The 20,602-nt window shown below is 34.1% G+C and overlaps 1 protein-coding gene across 6 annotated transcripts in view; it reads right to left on the minus strand.

The window, feature by feature from the left end:
• LOC138706004 (uncharacterized) overlaps positions 1–20,602 on the minus strand; it is an 843,117-nt gene that overhangs the window by 134,641 nt on the left and 687,874 nt on the right. The window contains exon 1 of one of the 6 annotated variants that reach the window (XM_069834878.1): positions 13,989–15,194. The exons of the other annotated variants lie outside the window; for them this stretch is intronic. The gene's annotated coding sequence lies outside the window, so the exon portion shown is untranslated. Of the gene's footprint in view, positions 1–13,988; positions 15,195–20,602 lie in introns of those variants that run through there. 6 annotated transcript variants of the gene reach the window in all.

The raw sequence follows: 20,602 nt of genomic DNA on the forward strand, positions 1-20,602 counted from the left end.
TCGGGAACTCTAACCGACACCGATCCAATTTTTCCCTCTATATCCACAGACCTCAAAGTGGGCTGACAGCCGTCAAGCAACCAACTTCGAGTGCACACTAACTCCGTGTGACTTAAATTGTGGCTTTCTGTTAACGAACAGTGACGTGTATTATGCAAATCAAGATTTCAGGTATAACTCCCTGTAAAGTTGATTTGAATAATTTCGAGGGAAAAATTGGACCGGTGTCGGTTAGAGTTCCCGAGTAGCTCAGTGGTAGAGCGTTGGTACGTTAAACCAAAGGTCCCGGGTTCGATACCCGGCTCCGGAACAATTTTTCCCTCGAAATTATTCAAATCAACTTTACAGGGAGTTATACCTGAAATCTTGATTTGCATGTGTTAAAAGTTTCATTTAAGTCGCCAATGAAAGAAAATTTATATACTTCCTTCAAACCGCCACGGTGGTCTAGTGGTTAGTGGACTTACAATCCTATGGACCCGGTTTCGATTCCCGTTAGGCCTATACACTTGTGTTGGAAAAGCCGGTGATTCAGGTGACACAGGGGTTTTCTCCGGTTCCCTTGTGGCATCCAAAAAAAATCTCCGTCATCTCATCTCATCGCGGATGTACCGTAGACTAGCCTCCTGGACAACGACTCTTTTGGTAGATTGGTCTACACAACTGGCGTCATATGGGTGAACGACGAACTGTCAAGTATCCGTCATTAGTACAAAAGTATACAGAGTGATGTCATTAATTTCAAGGAGTTATTCTTTGGGATATATCAAATAAAAATGTTTAATATAATTTTGCTCGTTTATGCTCTCTTTTCGAGACAAAAATTATTTTATGTAAAACATTTCATAGCGTATTTTGGGAAAGCTACTGAATTAGTTCTAAATATCCTCAGTCAAATTAAGAGAGCAGTGTATTATGATAGTAAATAATTGAAGGAATTTTAGTTTTGTCTTTTAATTGTGCAAAAATTTGATCTAAACAAATGTAACTTTTCGTTCGGAAAAATAATTTTAAAATGTTACATTCGTTCGGGTCAAATTTCTCCATATTTAAAGGACAAAAGTAAAATTCTTTCAATAATTCATTATCATAATACACTGCTCTCCTAAACTGACTGAACATATTGGGAATCTAATAAATGTTTTCCCAAAACACGCTATGCAATGTTTCATATAAAACAACACTCACTGCAGAAGGGTTGCCAGACTTCCTAATAGCAGAAATATAGGTGTTAATATTTTTATTTAGGAGAACAAAATAGTCCATTTTATTTAAAAACTGAAAAAAGGGATAAATCATTCCTTATGAGCAGGGAAAGGATTTATATGTAAATACATATTTACTTATAAAGCTAATATAATTTATATTTTGCATTATCTTTATGTTTCACAATGTGTAGGGTTGAAAAATCCTACTTTTATTTTCCATATTTTTCCATATTTTAGAGTTTAGTACATATTTTCGTTAATTTCCATATATTTTCCATATTTCATATAAAACAGTCCATATTATATTAGGTTTAACAATAAAACAAAACAAAATTCCATTAACTTTTAAAAATACATTTCAACAATAGAGATTTAAACACATGTTCAGTAATCCCTTTAACATCAGAGTTATTTGAAAATTAGCAGTCCTATCAACAATGGGAAAGTAAGTTACAAAACTGTATTAATTTAATTTAAAATTTTTAACAGACTTCAGTTGTGCAGCTCAACAGTTAAATGCCAGTCAGAGTACACATAGGTTCAGTTTTGTAAATCATACTATAAAGACGGTAAATATGCCAAAAGTACGTCATTCAGTCAATTTAAAATCAAAACTAACAAGTTACATTTCAGAATTTAAAGAAGATGGTTTATCAACTGACAATAAAATATTATTTTGTAATTTGTGTCAGTGTGCAGTATCATCTACACAAAAGTTCCTGGTGCAACAACACATTACAACTAGTAAACATCAGGCCAACAAACAACTAAATTCCAAGCAGAGACAATTGTTTTTAACACAACCAACAACATCGAATGTAAGATCTGAGTTTAACATCGACCTGTGCCGTTCTCTCATCTCTGCTGATATTCCTCTCTACAAACTAAAGAATAAGGTCTTCAGGGAATTCCTTGAAAAATATACTCAACATACAATCCCGGATGAGTCAACACTTAGGAAGACGTATGCTCCATCCATCTACGATGAGACAATACAGAAGATAAGAGATGAAATTAAAGATAGTTCAATTTGGGTTTCCATTGATGAGACTCCCGACAAAGAAGGTAGACTTGTTGGTAATGTAGTTATCGGTTTGTTAAGTGAACAATATTCTGAACGAATTCTTTTACATTGTGATGTTCTAGAAAAGTGCAATAACAAAACTATAGTTAAACTGTTCAACGAAGCTATGGGTATCCTGTGGCCAAAGAGTATTATGTACGATAATGTGTTATTCTTTATTAGCGATGCTGCCCCTTATATGGTCAAAGCTGGACAAGCATTATCTGTTGTATATCCTAAATTGACTCATTTTACTTGTGTGGCGCATGCATTTCATCGTGTGGCAGAAGTGGTCAGAGACAATTTCCCTAAAGTAGATTTGTTGATTTCATCAGTGAAAAAAGTATTTCTCAAAGCTCCCAGTAGAGTTAACGTGTTGAAAGAAATGTACCCTGAAATTCCATTGCCACCAAAGCCAATTTTAACTAGATGGGGTACATGGCTAGAAGCAGTTGAATATTATGCCGAACATATAGACTCTATTAACAATGTTCTCCTTGCATTGGACTCTGAAGATGCAGTCTCAATTGATACTGCGAAAACAGTTACCTGTGACATAAGTGTGAAGAATGACTTAGCTCACATTCAGCATACATTTTCATGCATCATAAAAACGCTCAAAAGTCTCCAAAATAGGCACCTTTCACTATCTGAAAGTTTTGAAATTATAAATAGTACTGTGGAACAACTGAATCGTGGTAGAGGTAAAGTTGCAGATGCAGTAAGAGCTAAGGTGGACACTGTACTTTCAAAAAACCCTGGATATGAAGAACTACAAAAGGTTGTTGCTGTGATGAGTGGTGAATCAACAGTGAAGATTAACTTGGACTTATCCCCAGCAGACATTGTGAAATTGAATTATGTACCAGTTACTTCTTGTGACGTCGAACGCTCTTTTAGTCAGTATAAATCTATCCTCAGAGACAATAGAAGAAGATTCACTTTTCAGCACTTGAAAGAAATGTTTGTAACCTATTGTTATGGTAACAGACAATAAAAATTGTGTTTTGTTGAAACTACATTGGAAGATAAGGTACGTCCATTATATTTTTTGTTTAGTTTGATTAAAATGTACCAATATTTAACGTACATAGTCATTTTTTTATAATTTTAAGTCCATATTTAATTCCATATTTTGGTAAAAATCCATATTTAATTCCATATTTTGGTAAAAATACCTACATATATATTTACATATTTCATATATTTTTAGTCCATATAAATCCGTTCCCTGCTTATGAGTATCTTATGATAAGAGTAAAAATTAGAATCGTACGAATAGTACTTATGGAGTAAAACAGTCTTAATATTTAGAGGAAAATTATTTTTTCTGAGACATGTATTCGCTTGGATCCAATACCAATTAGAATTTTTGTTTTACTCGATCTAAGGTACAAGCTGTTAAAATCTGCAGAGTTGCATTACTTTCACCCTCCATATTTTTAGAATAGATCTCGAGTTCCTGGCTGTTTTCTGATTTTTATTTCAAATAAGAGATGTTTTAGTTTTAACTGAAGTTTATTATACTTTATGTGCATCACTTCCAGGTAAATTGAGTCATACACAGAATGTGGACAAAATTCTTTCAATGGTTTACAGAAATCTCTGTCGGCGATATACACCAGCACAACACGACAACAAGAACAACAGCTGATCTGGCCCAAAAGCTACTGAAGATAGGACAGCAAATCCTGAAACATGTCTAGCTAAATTAATTTTAATTGTTTGTATTTTTAAATACTGTTGTACTTTATCATATATACATTTTAATTATTTAAATAAAAACACTGTTGGTTTATGACTAATAAACATGTCTACTATGTAAGGGTTTGTCGAATAGTCGCTCTTCTGCCGTATTCATTAGGGTTTCATGTCACACATTTCATATCCCGTACACAAAGAAATCCATAGGGGTTAGGTCGGGAGATCGAGGTGGTCACGATACTGCTAGTAGAATACAAACTTACCTTTCATAGCAATCAACTCAGTGCGTTTGTAACACGATTCATCTTACAACGTGTTGCAGGCAAGACGTCAAAACAGAACTGACTGGTAATTGATCTGAGGGAAGCCAAGCGACCTACTCTTTTAGGACACCTACTGGCAAAATGATGTATTAGCGAGCTTTTTGTCACACAAAAAGATGTTTGTTTTTACCTCCTCTATCATCTCTGAAGCATTGTACACGAACGGTTTTGACACTATATAAGAATTCCATTAGCATGAAAACATATGAAGAGAGCATATAAAAATCGGGAAGGTTACTACACAATGGATCGATACGCTATAGGTTGAAATTATTTTTTAGATTCGGAACTGTGTTTTCATTCTTAATATATAAAGATGATAACATTGACAATGGAGTTCCAAAAAAAGTTTAAATATGATTTCAGTAAAAGGCCGTGGTTTTCACAGCCTGGTAATATTTGCTATTTATTGATAAAATGAAATATCGTGGTACAATGATAAATCTTTGAATTCGTGCCTACGAATGTACATTGCCAAGCACTCTTGAGAATATTTACTTCATTACAACGACTGATCTAATTCGTAATGAGACTGTGGTTGTATTTAAAGCGACAGGAGCGTGATCATGAGAAAATAGTTGTTGACAATTGGGAACATGTAAACAAGACTCTTGGTTGTCTGGACTTCCATCAATCAAGACTTTATGTAGACAGCCAGTTTGCACATGACGCTTTCTCACATTACGCGTTTATGTTGGCGCCGTTAATGCGTTTTTATGGACGTTATTGACTGCTCAAAGAGCTCTCTGTAGCGGAAATAGAAAATAAAAAGCAGTGAATTATAGCAATAACAATAAGTACTACGTTCTGGTTTAATATGTAACGATTCTGTCAACAAATCTAAGGATTCAGGTTCGATGTCTGATAGAAAAATGAAAATTTATTTGTCTTCTATTGAGAATATATCTGTACTTTTTTTTCGTATTTATCCTGTGTTGTTTTAAACGGTAGAATTTAATCATGTTATACAACCTGAGAGTTCTGCTGCTTATGACTGTCTTTAATGTTCTAATATTTTACAAGCGAGGAAGACACGTGCCAGAAAGATGGTGGCGAATGCAGTGGTGGTGGTGGTAGTAGTGTGCACGATGATGTTCTTGTTGTTGATGATGATGATGATGATGATGATGAAAGTAAAAATAATCATTAATCATCAACAGTCTGTTTCTGCACAGTCATAACCCAACCTTCTTTTGGGTTTTCCTAGGTACCGCCTTTCTTTTTGCTTGAATAACATCGCTAAATAACAATGTATTTTTTGGCATCCATTCTGATCACGTGTTCCACCAGTTTAGTCTCGTATACTGTATAGCCATTTCTAGTTTAGGAACTCTTGAGCAGCCGTACACGCATTTTAGGAATATCATATGCAGAGTGGAAGTGAAATAGACTCGGAGATTTCCAGAGCGAATAGCTCATGTAACCAAAAACTATAATATCATATTGGTGGAAAGTTAATAGTTCTTTCAGAAAAAAAAAAAAAGCTTATTTTTTTTTCAAATATTTAACAATCTCGTATTCTATATATATTATTATTATTATTATTTTAATGTACCGAAGTACATATGATATTTCCATGCAGATATTCTGCGTCATCATACGATGAAAGAGTAATGGAACGGAGAAAAATTCTCTCCGGCGCAGAATATCTGCATGGAAATATCATATGTACTTCGGTACATTAAAATAATATATATGATATGCGTAAATCACTTTGTGATTTAAGATGGCGCTCATTCCGTCGGATCCTGGCCAACTAGTCACTCATATCGAGTGCACCTCAGCACATGTGTGGACTTCGGTCCTGCGTTCATAGACATCTATGACGTAGTGCAGAGGGCGGCCACCAGAGGGAACCCAAGGGTTGGAGCTTAATCTGAGACGATTCTAACCGGCGTCGGAGTTGTATCCGGTGTGGCTTAGTGGATAAAGCATCAGCACGTAGAGCTGAAAACCCGGGTTCAAATCCCGGCGCCGGAGAGAATTTTTCTCCGTTCCATTACTCTTTCATCGTAGAATCTCGTATTCGGTAACTATTGCGAGTAGGATCGTGATTTTTGTCCATATCGATAGGAAAACTAATAAAGAATAATTTATCCCTCTGGCGTATTTCAATAATGTGGAAAGTTTTCTTGTAAATTTAATTTTAAAAACCTTTAATTTGAAGTCAATTCACGATGCGAGTCGGTTGCAATACAGCGCCAGAAAACAGCTCATCTAGAGAGACACACCTCTTACATCTGTATTACGAGAAGAGTGTGTTAGCGGCGATGTTGCCGGACTGTTAAAATTTCAAACTTAATTTTCTAATTAACCGTGCATTTAATCACAATAAGTAATATATGTTTTCTATTCATTTCAACGTACCCTATAGTCCCTTTGAATCTCAAAGGTTATTTCACTTCTGCTCTGTATGTATATGGCACTTTTATTTTTTGTTTATAACCTAATTATTACTTCCGTATAAAAGTATTGTTTCAGTCATTAGCTCGTAGAAATTAAGTTGTGTTTTCTTGCGTGTCTTTCTATTTAATGTTTTTTTTCTAATTGTGCCGACATGAATTTATATTTTGTAGGTTTATTGCCATTGGCATTATTATTATTATTATTATTATTATTATTATTATTATTATTATTATATACATATATAATTTTACAATTTAACCCCAGTACTAGAAATTAATTTCTTCGTATTGTCAGGCTATCAGGGTCCAGAAAAGAGTTCACCATCATTCAATAGTCTTCCATTATATCACTATGGGTTTTTTTTCCTTCTATAATATTGTTTTATTTCGTATAAAAAGTTCTGTTATTTTTGTTGTATCTTTATCCATGAGTGTATACCCGGACAATTTCTCACAAATCATATTTCTGCTCGTTCAATTCTTTTTCGCAATTTCCTGTTAGGGTCATAATTCAGACTCCTATAAGTGTTCAGTTACCATTTTATAACATTTTAAGAGTATATTCGTGCATTCTTTCTTACGTTGCAGAGAACAACAGCTAAATATATTCGTTTTATTGTTAACATCTTTCTTTGTTATATAAGATATATTGTACTCCAAATGATCAATACTGTCATTTTACCTTAGTTGCCAAAAAATTAAGGAAGTGAAAATCAATCATATATTCCCACCCGCTTTTGCAACAAGTTTTCAATTGCCTAACTGTTCCAAAAGAGTTGAAAGTGAAAGCAAATGAACATTTAAATGTAATCACTCGAGTCTTCGTTCGCAATGATAAGGTGCTGTGTTGGCCTTCTGTGGATGAGTGTGAACTCTCTTTTTAGGAATGGGGAGATGATCCAACAATAACGGAGCAAGAGTGGAATAACAGCCACAAGGAAACTAAACTACTATGGGAAAACCTATCTCACAGTGGATTTCTACTTATCTCGACACTTCTCCACAATCGAACCTCAGAACCAGCTGACTAAGCTATATCTGAACTTATATCATGTAGAAACTACAGTTGTTGGTTCTAATTCTGTTGCAGTGATGTTCTGTATAATCTCAGACGAAGTTCCGGCTTGTAATGTCACGAGGGTGCCACCATGCGCCCTTAGTGTGCCGAAATATACAGAATGTTCCGGAAAAATAGTAAATATTTTAGATGTGGTAGTATAGACTGTTCTGAGTAAAATATATGTATCCAATTTTCAATGGTTATGGAGGTACAGCTGTTTGAATGTTACGAATAACATGCGTTACAAATGGAAAGAAGAAAATACAAATGGTTTTTATTTACATGGTATCAATACATTTCAACAGTTCAATGTACTTTTCCTCTCTGTTGACAACAGTAAGTGTCGCTCTTTTGAGGATATCTTGTTATTCGTTTGTAAAGGCAGCACTATTCTTAATGAGAGCGAACGATTTGTCCCTTATGCTTACTTTGGTTTTGTACACTTCGCCTTTCGTCCACTTCCACAGACAAAAATTGACAGGAGTAAGGAGTAAAGCTTGGAGACCTTGGTGGCCAATGCACGTGACTACTGCGGTCGATTCATCGTTCGGGGAATGTGAGATTTAAGACGATGTGTCGTCTGACGGCACCGTCATGCTGAAGAAACATGTCCATCCATGTAGTCAGCTGTTTATCTAAACCCGTTGTGAACATTACTGTCCTCAGACGGTCTCAGAAGAGCGACAAGTACTATTCCTTTGTCGTTCCCATACCATTTTTAAGACTGGTTATGCGTAACATTCAAACTGCTGTATCTCCACACCCATTGAAAATTGAACGTAAGTTTATACAAACTTTTACTCAGAACTCAGTCCATACTATGACCCTTTAATATATTTACTATTTCTTCTTAATCACCCTGTAGGTTTATGCTAAATTGTTGCAGATCGCAGGAAACACATGGAAGCGAAATAGCTAGAAAAATAATTTTTCTATAATGTTCCCGGTGCAATTTTCTATCAAATTTAAGCTTATGTAAATAATGAAGAAATATATTAATCAACAACCAGGAGGAATATTAAATGAAACAATAGAAACAAAACGTAAAGGTGAACGGACCTTAATAATGAAACTTCATTATTTTATTCCCACTTTATGTAGTGGATTTATTTGGGTATGGCAGATTTTAAATTCACCAATGTAAACTATATTTGCTACTTAAATTTAACTTCAGAGTAATATCAATTATTTAAAGAAGAAATATGCTACATAAACAAAGTAATTTATGTATCATTGTGAAAATGTTATTAACATGTGGAGACAAAACATGGCGATTATACAGAAACATCACAGAAGTGGATTATACCAGGTTGTCCCAAAAGCATTTTCCTACAAATGTCGTACTTTGTTGTATGAACTTGACAGGTAATGGACGATTTGTTTATATACTTTGCTGGTATGTTGGTATTGTCTTGAAACATATTTCAAGAGGCATTTAACTGCATATCTATTTGCGGTATACAGACCTAGTGCCTTATTATGGCCAGTTCCTCATTGGAAATGTGCGAAGACACAGTCACAATTCGGATGCTTTTGTTTTCCTTTCAGGAAAAAGGCTTGGGTGCAAAATCAGCAGCAGTAGAAATATGTGAAGTGGAAGGTGAAGGAGTGATCAGTAGTAGGACGGATCAAATTGCCTTAAGGAAAATAAATTCAGTGATGGAGATCTTAGCTTAGGAAGACTATCTATTCTAGAGAATGAGCTATATATACAAATGGCTATATACACAAAACTGGAGGAGCGGCCACTCTCCAGTAGCAGTGAAATGTCAGCATGTCTTCGTGTTTCCAAGGTCACACACAGTCTATCGCCATTTCTACCGATTTAAGATTGTGTCTAAAGAGCGAAGATGAAATCCATCAGATTTCATGATTGAACGAATTAAAAAATAAGTGATCAAACAGAATGGGCATTAGGAAAGACTTAACAAAGAAAATAACTACAATATGACATTGTTTTCAGGTCATGCAAATGTACTGTATGAAGATTATTATTTGGGTTATAAGGTAAATTGAATAGGGAAAAGGAAGGACAGAAGTTAATATATCAATAAGTGGATTGACGGAATCAGTGAAAGTATGAAGACAAACTTACATAATGAATGTGAATTGAGCTGGTTAGATGGAAAGAGACAGATAGACAGACAGACAGACAGACAGAAGAGAGGTCTTTAACCAGATAAAAACCAAGGATGTGTGGATTACTACTGAAAATACATTTTTACAAGTTTACTACACAAGTTTAATAAATTGTTACCAGGATTAATATCTCTATTTCCACCACAAATTGCCATTTAACTTCATATCTCAGTTTCTATGATTCATACCCGTACAAAATAATGAGAAATATAACTGTGCAAATTGCCTGGAGAGTTTAACGTAAAATGTAGGCTGCTCTAATTATTAGAACGTTATGATACATTCAGACAACTACAGCTGTCGCAGACAAAGAAGCGACTTCTGACGTCTCTAGTGAAACACATAGAAAGTGTAGGGCCTGAGCGCGGTATTGTAGCTAGCAGCATTCCTCTCCTCTTCTCTAGAGACAGGAAATAGAAGGGCAGTACTGTTTAAAGGAAAGAAAATTCAAGAGCAAGAATGATTTTATTGAAGCTGTGAATGGCTAGTTTCAGTCAAAAACTTCAAAATTTTGTTTGCGGGAGACAAAAATAAATACTTCGGATTACTTGAATAAGTGTACTGAGCTAAAAAGGTAAGGTATAGCTTATGTATAACATGTTAAGTCATTGACGGAACAACATTAAATACATTTATTGTATTTCAAAGACTCATTTCAAAAACTTCTTCAAAATTAACTGCAAAAAATGTAAAAAGATCGTGTTAAAAATAAAAATGTCATTTTCAATGAAATCCACTAATTATCTGTGGTGGAATAAAAACATAGCAAACCCCTGATTTTAATTATTTGAATTCTCTGCTCTTCATTCCGTTTTATCCCGCTCATAATGTAACATGAGATTACATCTCACAGGAGAGCAGACTACCACAGCTGGAAATTAATTACAAACCAGAGATGAGACCGACAGATCAACATTTAAACTGAAGTTGGGAACCTTTGATGATGATGATGATGATGATGATGATGATGATAATGATGATGGTGATAATGAGAATATGAAGTTACATGGGTCTGTGGTACATGAACATTTTTTCCTACTCTAAGATTTGCATGAAAATTAATATCATACTGACTAAGTAATGCCATTAATTTCAGGGGGTTATTCTTTGAATATTTGAAATAAAAAAGTTTAATACAATTTTGCTCGTTTGTGCTTCCTTTTCGAGACACAAATGATGAATATTTCATAGAGTGGTTTGGGAAAGCCATTGATTTAATTCTCAATGTCAGTCAGTTTAAGGAAGCAGGATATTGTGATAATAAATGATTGACAGAGTTCTAGTTTTGTTCTTTAAATGTGCAAAAATTTGATGGGAACAAATGTAAAATTGTAAAATTACTTTTCATAACGAAACGTTACATTGATTCAGATCAAATTTTTGCACACTTAAAGGTAAAACTAAAATTCTTTCAATAATTTATGATCATAATACATTGCTCTCTTAAATTGAGTGAACACATTAGAAATCCAATCAATTGCTTTCCCAAAACACTGTGAAATGTTTAATTTAAAATCATTTTTATCTGGAAAAGGAAGAAAAGGAAGCAAAAACGAACAAAATTATATTAAACTGTTTTGTTTGAAATATCTCTTAGAATAATCTCATGAAATTTATGACATTTATTTACGGTTCATCATATATATATATATATATATATATATATAATTTTTCAGTGATAAATATTGATATTTGGAAACAAATACAATATTACATCTTTCTAAAAATTACAATATAGTATTGGAAAATGTTTGAACATTTTCTACCAAATTATGAAGGAAGTTATTCCTTTCAGGTAACCTACAAATAAACTATTGGTGGCTTTTATTTTACAATGTACCTTCATCTTTTATTACAACAAGGAAAAGAAGGAAATTATCAATTTGCACTACTTGGGTATTTGTAAGTCTAAATTGGATCATATTTATTTTTTCCCTATCGCTGGACTGCAACAAATGAATTTTTCTCACTCAAGAAAACTCGAAAACATGACGTACATTAACATATTTCATAAAACATAGATATACAAATAACTAAATATATGACACCCAAAAACATCCTTAAGGGAATCGTTAGAGAATGTAATAAAATTGGGTGTAAAAAACGCAGAAAAATATATCCGACTATCATCACAAATTTCAGGAGATTCTAAGGATTCTATGCTCATATCACATAAATATTTAGGAAAATGTAGGTAGTCAGAATCAGTTATATTCAACGGTAATATTTCATACAACACATATGAAAAGAAAATCAGCATATTATATAATCGAATAATAGGCCTAAGATTGAAGTAAATGGAGTAATCGCGTAAATCACTGATATTATAATTAAATAATTACGAATATTTAGTATTTGAGGGGTCAGAAGCAAAGGAGTATAAGTGCACTTAAGTTATTTGTGAGAAAATGTGGTTGAAAGTACTTAAGATTTCGTAAATTCTGTGAAATTTTTTATTTCAATTTTAGTATGTAGTGTGGTTAAAAGATGTATCCTCTTGCCACTAAAATTTTAAATGTTTTAGCTTGCCCTTGATGCCCTTAACTCATGTTCTCAGGAATGTCACTTGTATCCCTTTGCTTCTGACCCCCTCATTTGTAATTGCAATAATCCTGGATTACTCAAAAGAGAAATACGAAATAGTATCTACACCATATCACTAAGGCTTAAAAGATAGAACTTACAAAAGTGTGAATAGACCAATATTATTACTCCTGCACTAGAAAGATCTGACAAAACAGAAGCTATAAATGTTCGAGAAAGTACATTAAGGAAAATTATGAATTAGAAGGAATTTGACTAGGCAAAAAGACAACAAACAAGAGAAATGCGGCATAAAGAAAATTTGTAAATGGGTTACAAACAAAGGAAATTATTTCAAGAATGTGGAGAACAAGATTGTGATAACTACAGAAGACTTTTACGTGACAGAAATATAAGAGTCCCGGAAGACAACAAAAGGAACGGAACGAGTTGCTTTTATGAATACAGAATGATACTCTTAGCCTTAGCTTTATGAGTAAAATTTATATTATTTGATTGAATTACAAATATCCAACATAATATATGTATTTATCCATCTTGTACCCCATGGAACACCGCCAATTATATTACCATTCGGGTATGTAAAACGTGTACAAGGACAAACAAATTATGAAAAAAAAAAACATTTTATTTAGAGAAAAATTAACAAATAATGGGTAATAAATAGAGAAAATAATATACTGGTGCACGTCAATAGTAAGAAATCTTATTAACAATATTATTTCACATGTATTCCATCAAATTATTTCGATATTTTAATATCGACTGGTAAATTAAAACAATACGAGTAGCCTAATTGTATTGCATAATAAAACTGGATAAAACATTAACACAAATTTATAATTTATTTAGTGCTTAATTTACTAGATCATGTGAAAAGAGATAAGAAATGTATAATTAAAAAAAAATGTACTTGGAAATAACTGATTATTTCTCTAATCATTAATTTGCAGCGAAATGTTTAAATAATACTGTATCTAGAACAGTACATAATTAACTTTACTATTGTGTTACAATTTCATATTATAAAAATCAAAATATAATTTTTGTATACCGAAAAAAAAATACTCAACACTTGGATACATCATATTCCATTATTAAGCCCTTACGAGGTAAGTAATACTAATTTGAATCTTATTGTAATATTTTACTTACATCTAGATCTCGCATTAACATTTACCACGCAAATATGCAATAAAATATGCAAATTATAGGAAATAAGTATTAAACAGATATGGTAAGTAATTTTTGGGAAAGTATATAGTTAATTAATATTTGAAGGACATTTAGGTTGCGAAATTTGAGATTTTTAATCTTTAGCGTGTAAAGAAAATTTTGTATTTTGTAATCGCGTATACCGGTTTAATTAAAATTAAAACTTAACATCCTAAAATCTTCATAGCTTCACTTAACACGAGAAAATTACTTACAATTGCTATAATCATGAAGAAACACGATTTTACATTACTTAATTGAATAATGAATCAGAAATAATTAACAAAACAACATATAGATGTATTAATAGTAAAAGATACCACTTACCTTGGTTTTTAATTCTTCTTTCGGGAGATGAAGGAGTAGACAGTAGCTTTGGTCCCCGCTCAGGTACAAGATGAGTTGTTTGTCTGGAGCAGCTTTCGTCTTCTTCTGTTATCTACAGCTTGAGATTCTAATTCTCACAAGTTCACGTAAAGCGGACAGATCTCTGGAGCGAGACTACATACATCAACACGACGTCACTATCGCCCTTACGCCTGGATACTATTGTCGTTTGGCACATTCTCCAGATACATCCCTTCTCTCTTTCTCTCTTTTATTCGCAGCTTCTCCTGTTACGCAGTTTGTGCGGCGCCTACCGATTAGGCATTCCGATTGGGTAATATGATGTGACGAATGAATGCGTGTGACATCATTTATTTAATTTTAACGGCGTTATTTAACGCAGTTGCATCCCTCGTTGTTAAGTATCGATGTCATTCAAGAGCTTTATACCAGTGAATTTTGTTCCACAAGTTAACACGAGCAAGGCAAAGAGAAATTTAATTATTTTTTTCGAAACTTATGCGCATATAATGAGATGCGATTAAGTAGAACACATTACTTTCCGGGAACGCACAGCACGCGAGAATTGGGCGTTGTTTTCATCTATGTTTATAATCAGCTAATTTCGTCTTTTCGTTTCGTTCAACTGTTCTTTTCTAAGCAAAGACTTAAGAATTTTTTTTTAGAGTGTAACTATTATTTCAAGTTAATAATTTAATATTTTAACAAGGAAATATTGCAATTAATTTTCATATTTTTTGTATAATTAAGTAATACTGAAAACATTAAGAGAATGTTACTCTCAAAGCTGTGTTACAAATATTTTTAACGAATCAAGGTAATATATCACAAAGCTTTCACTTTTTATAAATCACTCGCGAGGAATAGACGCGTAAAATGTAAACCAGTCACTGCAAAACAGATTCGACTTTTCAAAATATTGCGCCACCTATCGCATCACAAACGCAACTACTTCCTCGCAACTTCATTACATATCTCAACAGCAATCTTGAGTCTTCATATAACTGATTCACATTGCAGTCCAGAGAACGCGTATTATTCCTTTAATGCCGTTATGTCTGAGTGAAACAGGAGACAAAATCTAGTGCCGCAACCATACTTGTCTTGTTAGTAAAGTTGCACAGGGATTTGGCGGAAACCCTGCTAGCTGGGTTTGTTGTCAGCAGGGGGCACAGGGTACTGGAAAAGTTTCTCTTGCTACTGGTGCGCCGTCTATTGATCTCGCGTGCCGACGACAGAGCTGAGGTGAGGCTAAAACACAGGGGATGAACTGGGAGGGGTCCCGTGGTCACGATGCTGGAGGGGTGAAGTCGATTTCGCGGTGTGTAGGCGTATGTTTTTGTTTTGTCTCTTTTGAACGGGAAGTGGGAATTGTATTTCAAGGGAAACAACTAGTGCTAGTTTTGATTCCGGATGTGATGAGGAATGAAATAGCTACATTCATTCGGTTACTGTTATTTTTTTTTTAATTTTTGTAATGATGAAATATACCTTCAATTACAATTCTGACTACTCATAAATGTGTCATGTCAATTTAATTCATATCCTACTTTTGCGTAAATAGTTAAAATATCTATGCTTATAGTTAAAGCATTATTATCCAAGGTTCCTGAAAAAGAGTTTTCTCTGCTTATTTTATTAAATTTTATTTAATTATTGGTCTTGATTTCCTCTCCATAACAAATTCGTGTTACTAGAGTTTTGCCATGTGCCTAACGTAACACAAGGACACTGCTTAAGAAAACTAAAGATAAAACAAGAAAAGCATCACATCTAGAGCCTGAAGGAGGAAAATATTTCTCTCTGACAAAGTTGAATGTGTTAAGTACTTTATAGCTATTAAATAATTATAATTGAACATTTTACTTCAATTTCAATCAACATTTCATTTGCAAATGACAAAGTAGCTGTGTAAGTGGAAAGAATTCTAGCGAGACGTGAAATGGGAAATTAAAAATACCTTCAGTAGCATGTACTGAGTAGAAAAAATTCAATGGATATAATTTTATTAACATTTCTTTCAATAGGCTACATAAAAAATAAAATGTACCAATAGAAGAAGGTCCTACAGACGGGAACAGTCACACAGGTCAGTCAGTCACGTAACTAAATATGTCAGTCAGTCCGGTCATTTCGTCAGGTCAGATCGGTCAGTCAGGTCAGCTGGCCAGTCAGATCAGTCAGTCAGTCAGTCAGTCAGTCTGGTTATTCAGGTTAGTAGGCAGGGTCAGTGAGTTTAATTTCTCTCATAAAAGTATCATGACTCGATATCAGTATATTCTATGCTTCGTATCATGTATTCTAATTTCTCCATTATACAATTTTCGTGTAATTTATTCCCTTTCAATAGCATGTACAGTTTATAAGGGAAAATAAAAAGAGAGAAGCCTGTTCAGTAATCTTTATATGAAACAAAAAGTCAAAGTCAGGATAGGAGAACAAATGTCAGAAGGAAGTGAAATAGGGAGATGAGTATGTAAAGGATGCCTCGTACAACCTACCCTGTTCAACATCTACTCGGAGTATTTAGTGAAGAACTGTTTTCAGAACATGGGAGGAGTGATAGTAGGAGGAAGAATAATAAAGTGTGTAAGATTTACTTATGACATGGCGTTCTTAGCAGAAGAGAAGATGATACTAAAGGATATGCTACTGGAGCTAAATGACAGCTGTGAGCAGAATGGGATGAAGATAAATGCAATTAAGACGAAGACCATGGTCATAGGAAGAAAAATAAAGAAGATAAACTTGCGAATTCTAATTAAGGCAGTAGAACAAGTGGACAGCGTCAAATGCTTGGGATTTACTATAAGTAGTAACATGAGCTTCTGCCAGGAAGTCGAAAGAAGGATAGCAATGACGAAAGAAGCTTTTAATAGAAAAAATAACTAAAGAAGAGACTAGTGAAGCGCTTTGTATTGAGTGTGGCATTGTATGGGACAGAAACATGGACATTACGACGAAGTGATAAGAAACAACTAGAAGCATTTGAAATGTGGATATGAAGAACGAAATGTGTGAAATGAACAGACAGACAAAATAAGAAATGGATGTGTTGAAAAGAGCGGGAGAAAAAAGAATGATGCTGAAATTGGTCAGAAAGAGAAAAAGGAATTGACTGGGTCACTAGTTGAGAAGAAAGTGCCTACTGAAGGATGCATTGGAAGGAATGGTGAACTGGAGAAGAGTTGGGGCAGAAGAAGATATCAGATGATAGACGACATTAAGATATATGGATCAAATGCTGAGACAGAGAGGAAGGCAGAAAATAGAAAAGATTGGAGAAAGCTGAGTCTGCAGTGAAAGACCTACCATTGGGCAGAAAAGTATAAATGAATGAAAAGTTGTTGAAACAATAATTCATTTAGTTTATGTTCGGTTCATAACCAAAAGCAGCCATATTTAAAAGTAGGCCTGACATTGGAATTAGGCTTTTTGGTAATCCACTATGTCCTTGAACTTGGTATGTCAAAATCTAATTCCAATCATAGTCACCGTGAAAGCCAAAAAATTCATATAGACCTGTCATTGTTCCAATCGCTTTATTGATATGTTGTGATTGTTGTCTTGTGACATCGCATCATTTGGGAAACAATAATAATTGGTAATCGGTGCAAACCGTTGAAAATCAGTGGCAAAAGTATTTTTCGCACTATAACATACAATAATAAATTTCTAACACACTTAGCTAACATTAAAATATCTACTTTTGGAATGACTGTCTAAAAAGTATATTCTAAAAGATTCTTCGCTGAAAACTAAGCATTTAAAGGTAAAAAGTCAGCAAGGTGTTAAAGAATGTAACGTAACTAATTTGTATTATAATTATAGCAAACTGAATATATATATATATATATATATATATATATATATATATATATATATATATATATATATAATGATGTCATTAAGGGTAAGAATAAGTACTCTCATCAATTATTGTGAAATTATGCCTCAGAAATCTGAATTTTAATACACAGGAAAAGCTAATTTTCCTGAAATGCCTCTTCCAAGTCTACATTAACAGATCTGAGAAGCAGCAGAGGCACAGAAAATAATTTCAGATGACCAAACAAAATTGTACTATAATTGTACAGGATGACTAATGACCCGCGCTCTAGGAACCAGCTCTACAAGCCATTTTGAGCATATGTCGAATGATTATTGGAAGTAATGGTGATTTTTCATAGTCACTTGGTGGCTTGAGCCGCGACGTGTGATCAGTTTTGCAAACTCAAAGTTCAAATCTTTCCTAGAAATAACAATACCTATTTTTAATAAAACTCATATTCTAACCATTATATCGCGATCTTATTCTTAAGCTATCCGCAGTACAACTACCCTAACCGATTTCGACTAAATTGCTGCACTAAAAAAAGTGAAGAGAAATTACATAACTACTTCGTTGATGGCGATATTTATTTATTTCTCTCTGTACAATTATTGCTAAGGCTGAAAACGATTAGAAATATATAGATATAAGCCCATCTTTGTATATGAGTATATATATATGCACATACGAACAGCAACCCAAATAGTTACTTACTATACAAATGACAAAAAGGACATTTTATTTTCCTGAACAGGAATGTTTGTGAAACGAGACCGCAAACAAAACTTGCGAGCAAAATAAAATCACTTTTAACATGTGTGTTTTGAACAATTTTTTTAGATAGCTATTCGTCTGTGCTGGTATCTAGTGGCAATTTCCACGACTTCTCCACTGCTGTATTCCTGTAGCCTAAAAGGACACCTAAACGCATGGCAGTCACATTGTTCGGTCAACTATACGAAGACAGATTGCAATCTCATATAAGTGATACCAACCACGCATAACTCGTGAGGCAACTGAGCCAGAAATGACTAGGGTGGGGTGCAAGTTCCTTTCCCCTTGCATTGCATACATCGCGGACTAGTGACATATTTTACTTATCGGACTTAAAATGTATACAAACAATTTATTATTCTTCCTCTGACACATATCGTCAAATACTGCCTGATACTAGATGTATTGTACATATCAGCCAGAATCTCGATCAGAGATCTACAGTCATAAAGCATGCATAATACTAACATGCTGTTCTTTGTTTCCTTTGAACATGTAGTTTATCCAATCAGTCATATGTCTACTTTTGTCTAGATTGCATATGTAATCTCTGTGAATGAGACCATCGATCAAATTAGTAGATCTAAGAGTTAAGAGAATAATTCTAGGTCACCTTCAAAAATACCTAAGTCCATTTTTCGTGTGCTAGTGTGAAAATATTACGTGACTAGATATGAGATAACTTGCATTACTTATACTTATGACAGAAAGTAGAAAAGATAAAGGTGTTCACCTACAGTATTAGAGAGACAGGGAGTTGAAGCTCACGTGTCACCTAGACCTCGCAAATAAACGGAGGTAGTGGTTTGTATGACTCGAGGATTTGCTCTCGGTAGATTCATGTCTAATCTGCTAGCCATTGGATCAGTGGTTCGAGGGTTCAAACCCGGCCGTAATCAATGGATGATAAAATCCTTCCTACAGGTGGGAAGTAAAGCTGGGAGGCGTGTGGGAGATTTACGGCAAGTAAAAGAACTCTATTCCTGGCTCCAGGCAGAATTTGTTTTTAATTTTCCGCCAATCTTGGATTTAATGCTACAGCTGAGTCGCTACATAAAATACTACTACCACCACCATCACTACTGTTACCATCACTATCAACTACTACTACTACTACTACTACTACTACTACTACTACTACTACTACTACTACTACTACCATCACTACTAAGTGCTACTATTACCACCACCATCACTACTGACTATTACCATCCCTACTACTACTACTACTACTACTACTACTACTACTACTACTACTACTACTACTACTACTACTATCACTACTAAGTGCTACTACTACCACCACCATCACTACTAACTATTACCATCACTACTAAGTGCTACTACTATCACCACCATCACTACTAACTACTACTACTACCATCACTACTAACTACTACTACTACCATCACTACTAACTACTACTACTGCCATCACTACTAACTACTACTACTACCACCACTACTACTAACTACTACTACTACTACCACTACTACTACTACTAACTACTACTACTACCACCAAAATCACTACTAACTATTACCATCACTACTAAGTGCTACTATTACCACCACCATCACTACTGACTATTACCATCACTACTAACTAGGTACTACTACTACTACTACTACTACTACCACCACCATCACTACTAAGTGCTACTACTACCACCATCATCACTACTAACTGCTACTACTATTACTATTGCTACGATTACTACTCCAAACTAGACACCGGCGTAGCTCGTTTGCCTGCTGATCCAAAGTTGCGCACAGACGTGGGTTCGATTCCCGCTTGAGCTGATTACATGTATGTATGTATGTATGTATGTATGTATGTATGTATGTATGTATGTATGTATGTATGTATGTATGTATGTATGTATGTATGTATGTATGTAGATATGTATGTATGTATGTATGCATGTATGTAATATATGTTCCTTGTTATGATTTGTCTGTGTGTTCCTTTAGTAAAGTATATTATT

This window comes from Periplaneta americana, chromosome 9 (assembly GCF_040183065.1).
Source record: "Periplaneta americana isolate PAMFEO1 chromosome 9, P.americana_PAMFEO1_priV1, whole genome shotgun sequence".
Lineage (NCBI taxonomy): Eukaryota > Metazoa > Arthropoda > Insecta > Blattodea > Blattidae > Periplaneta > Periplaneta americana.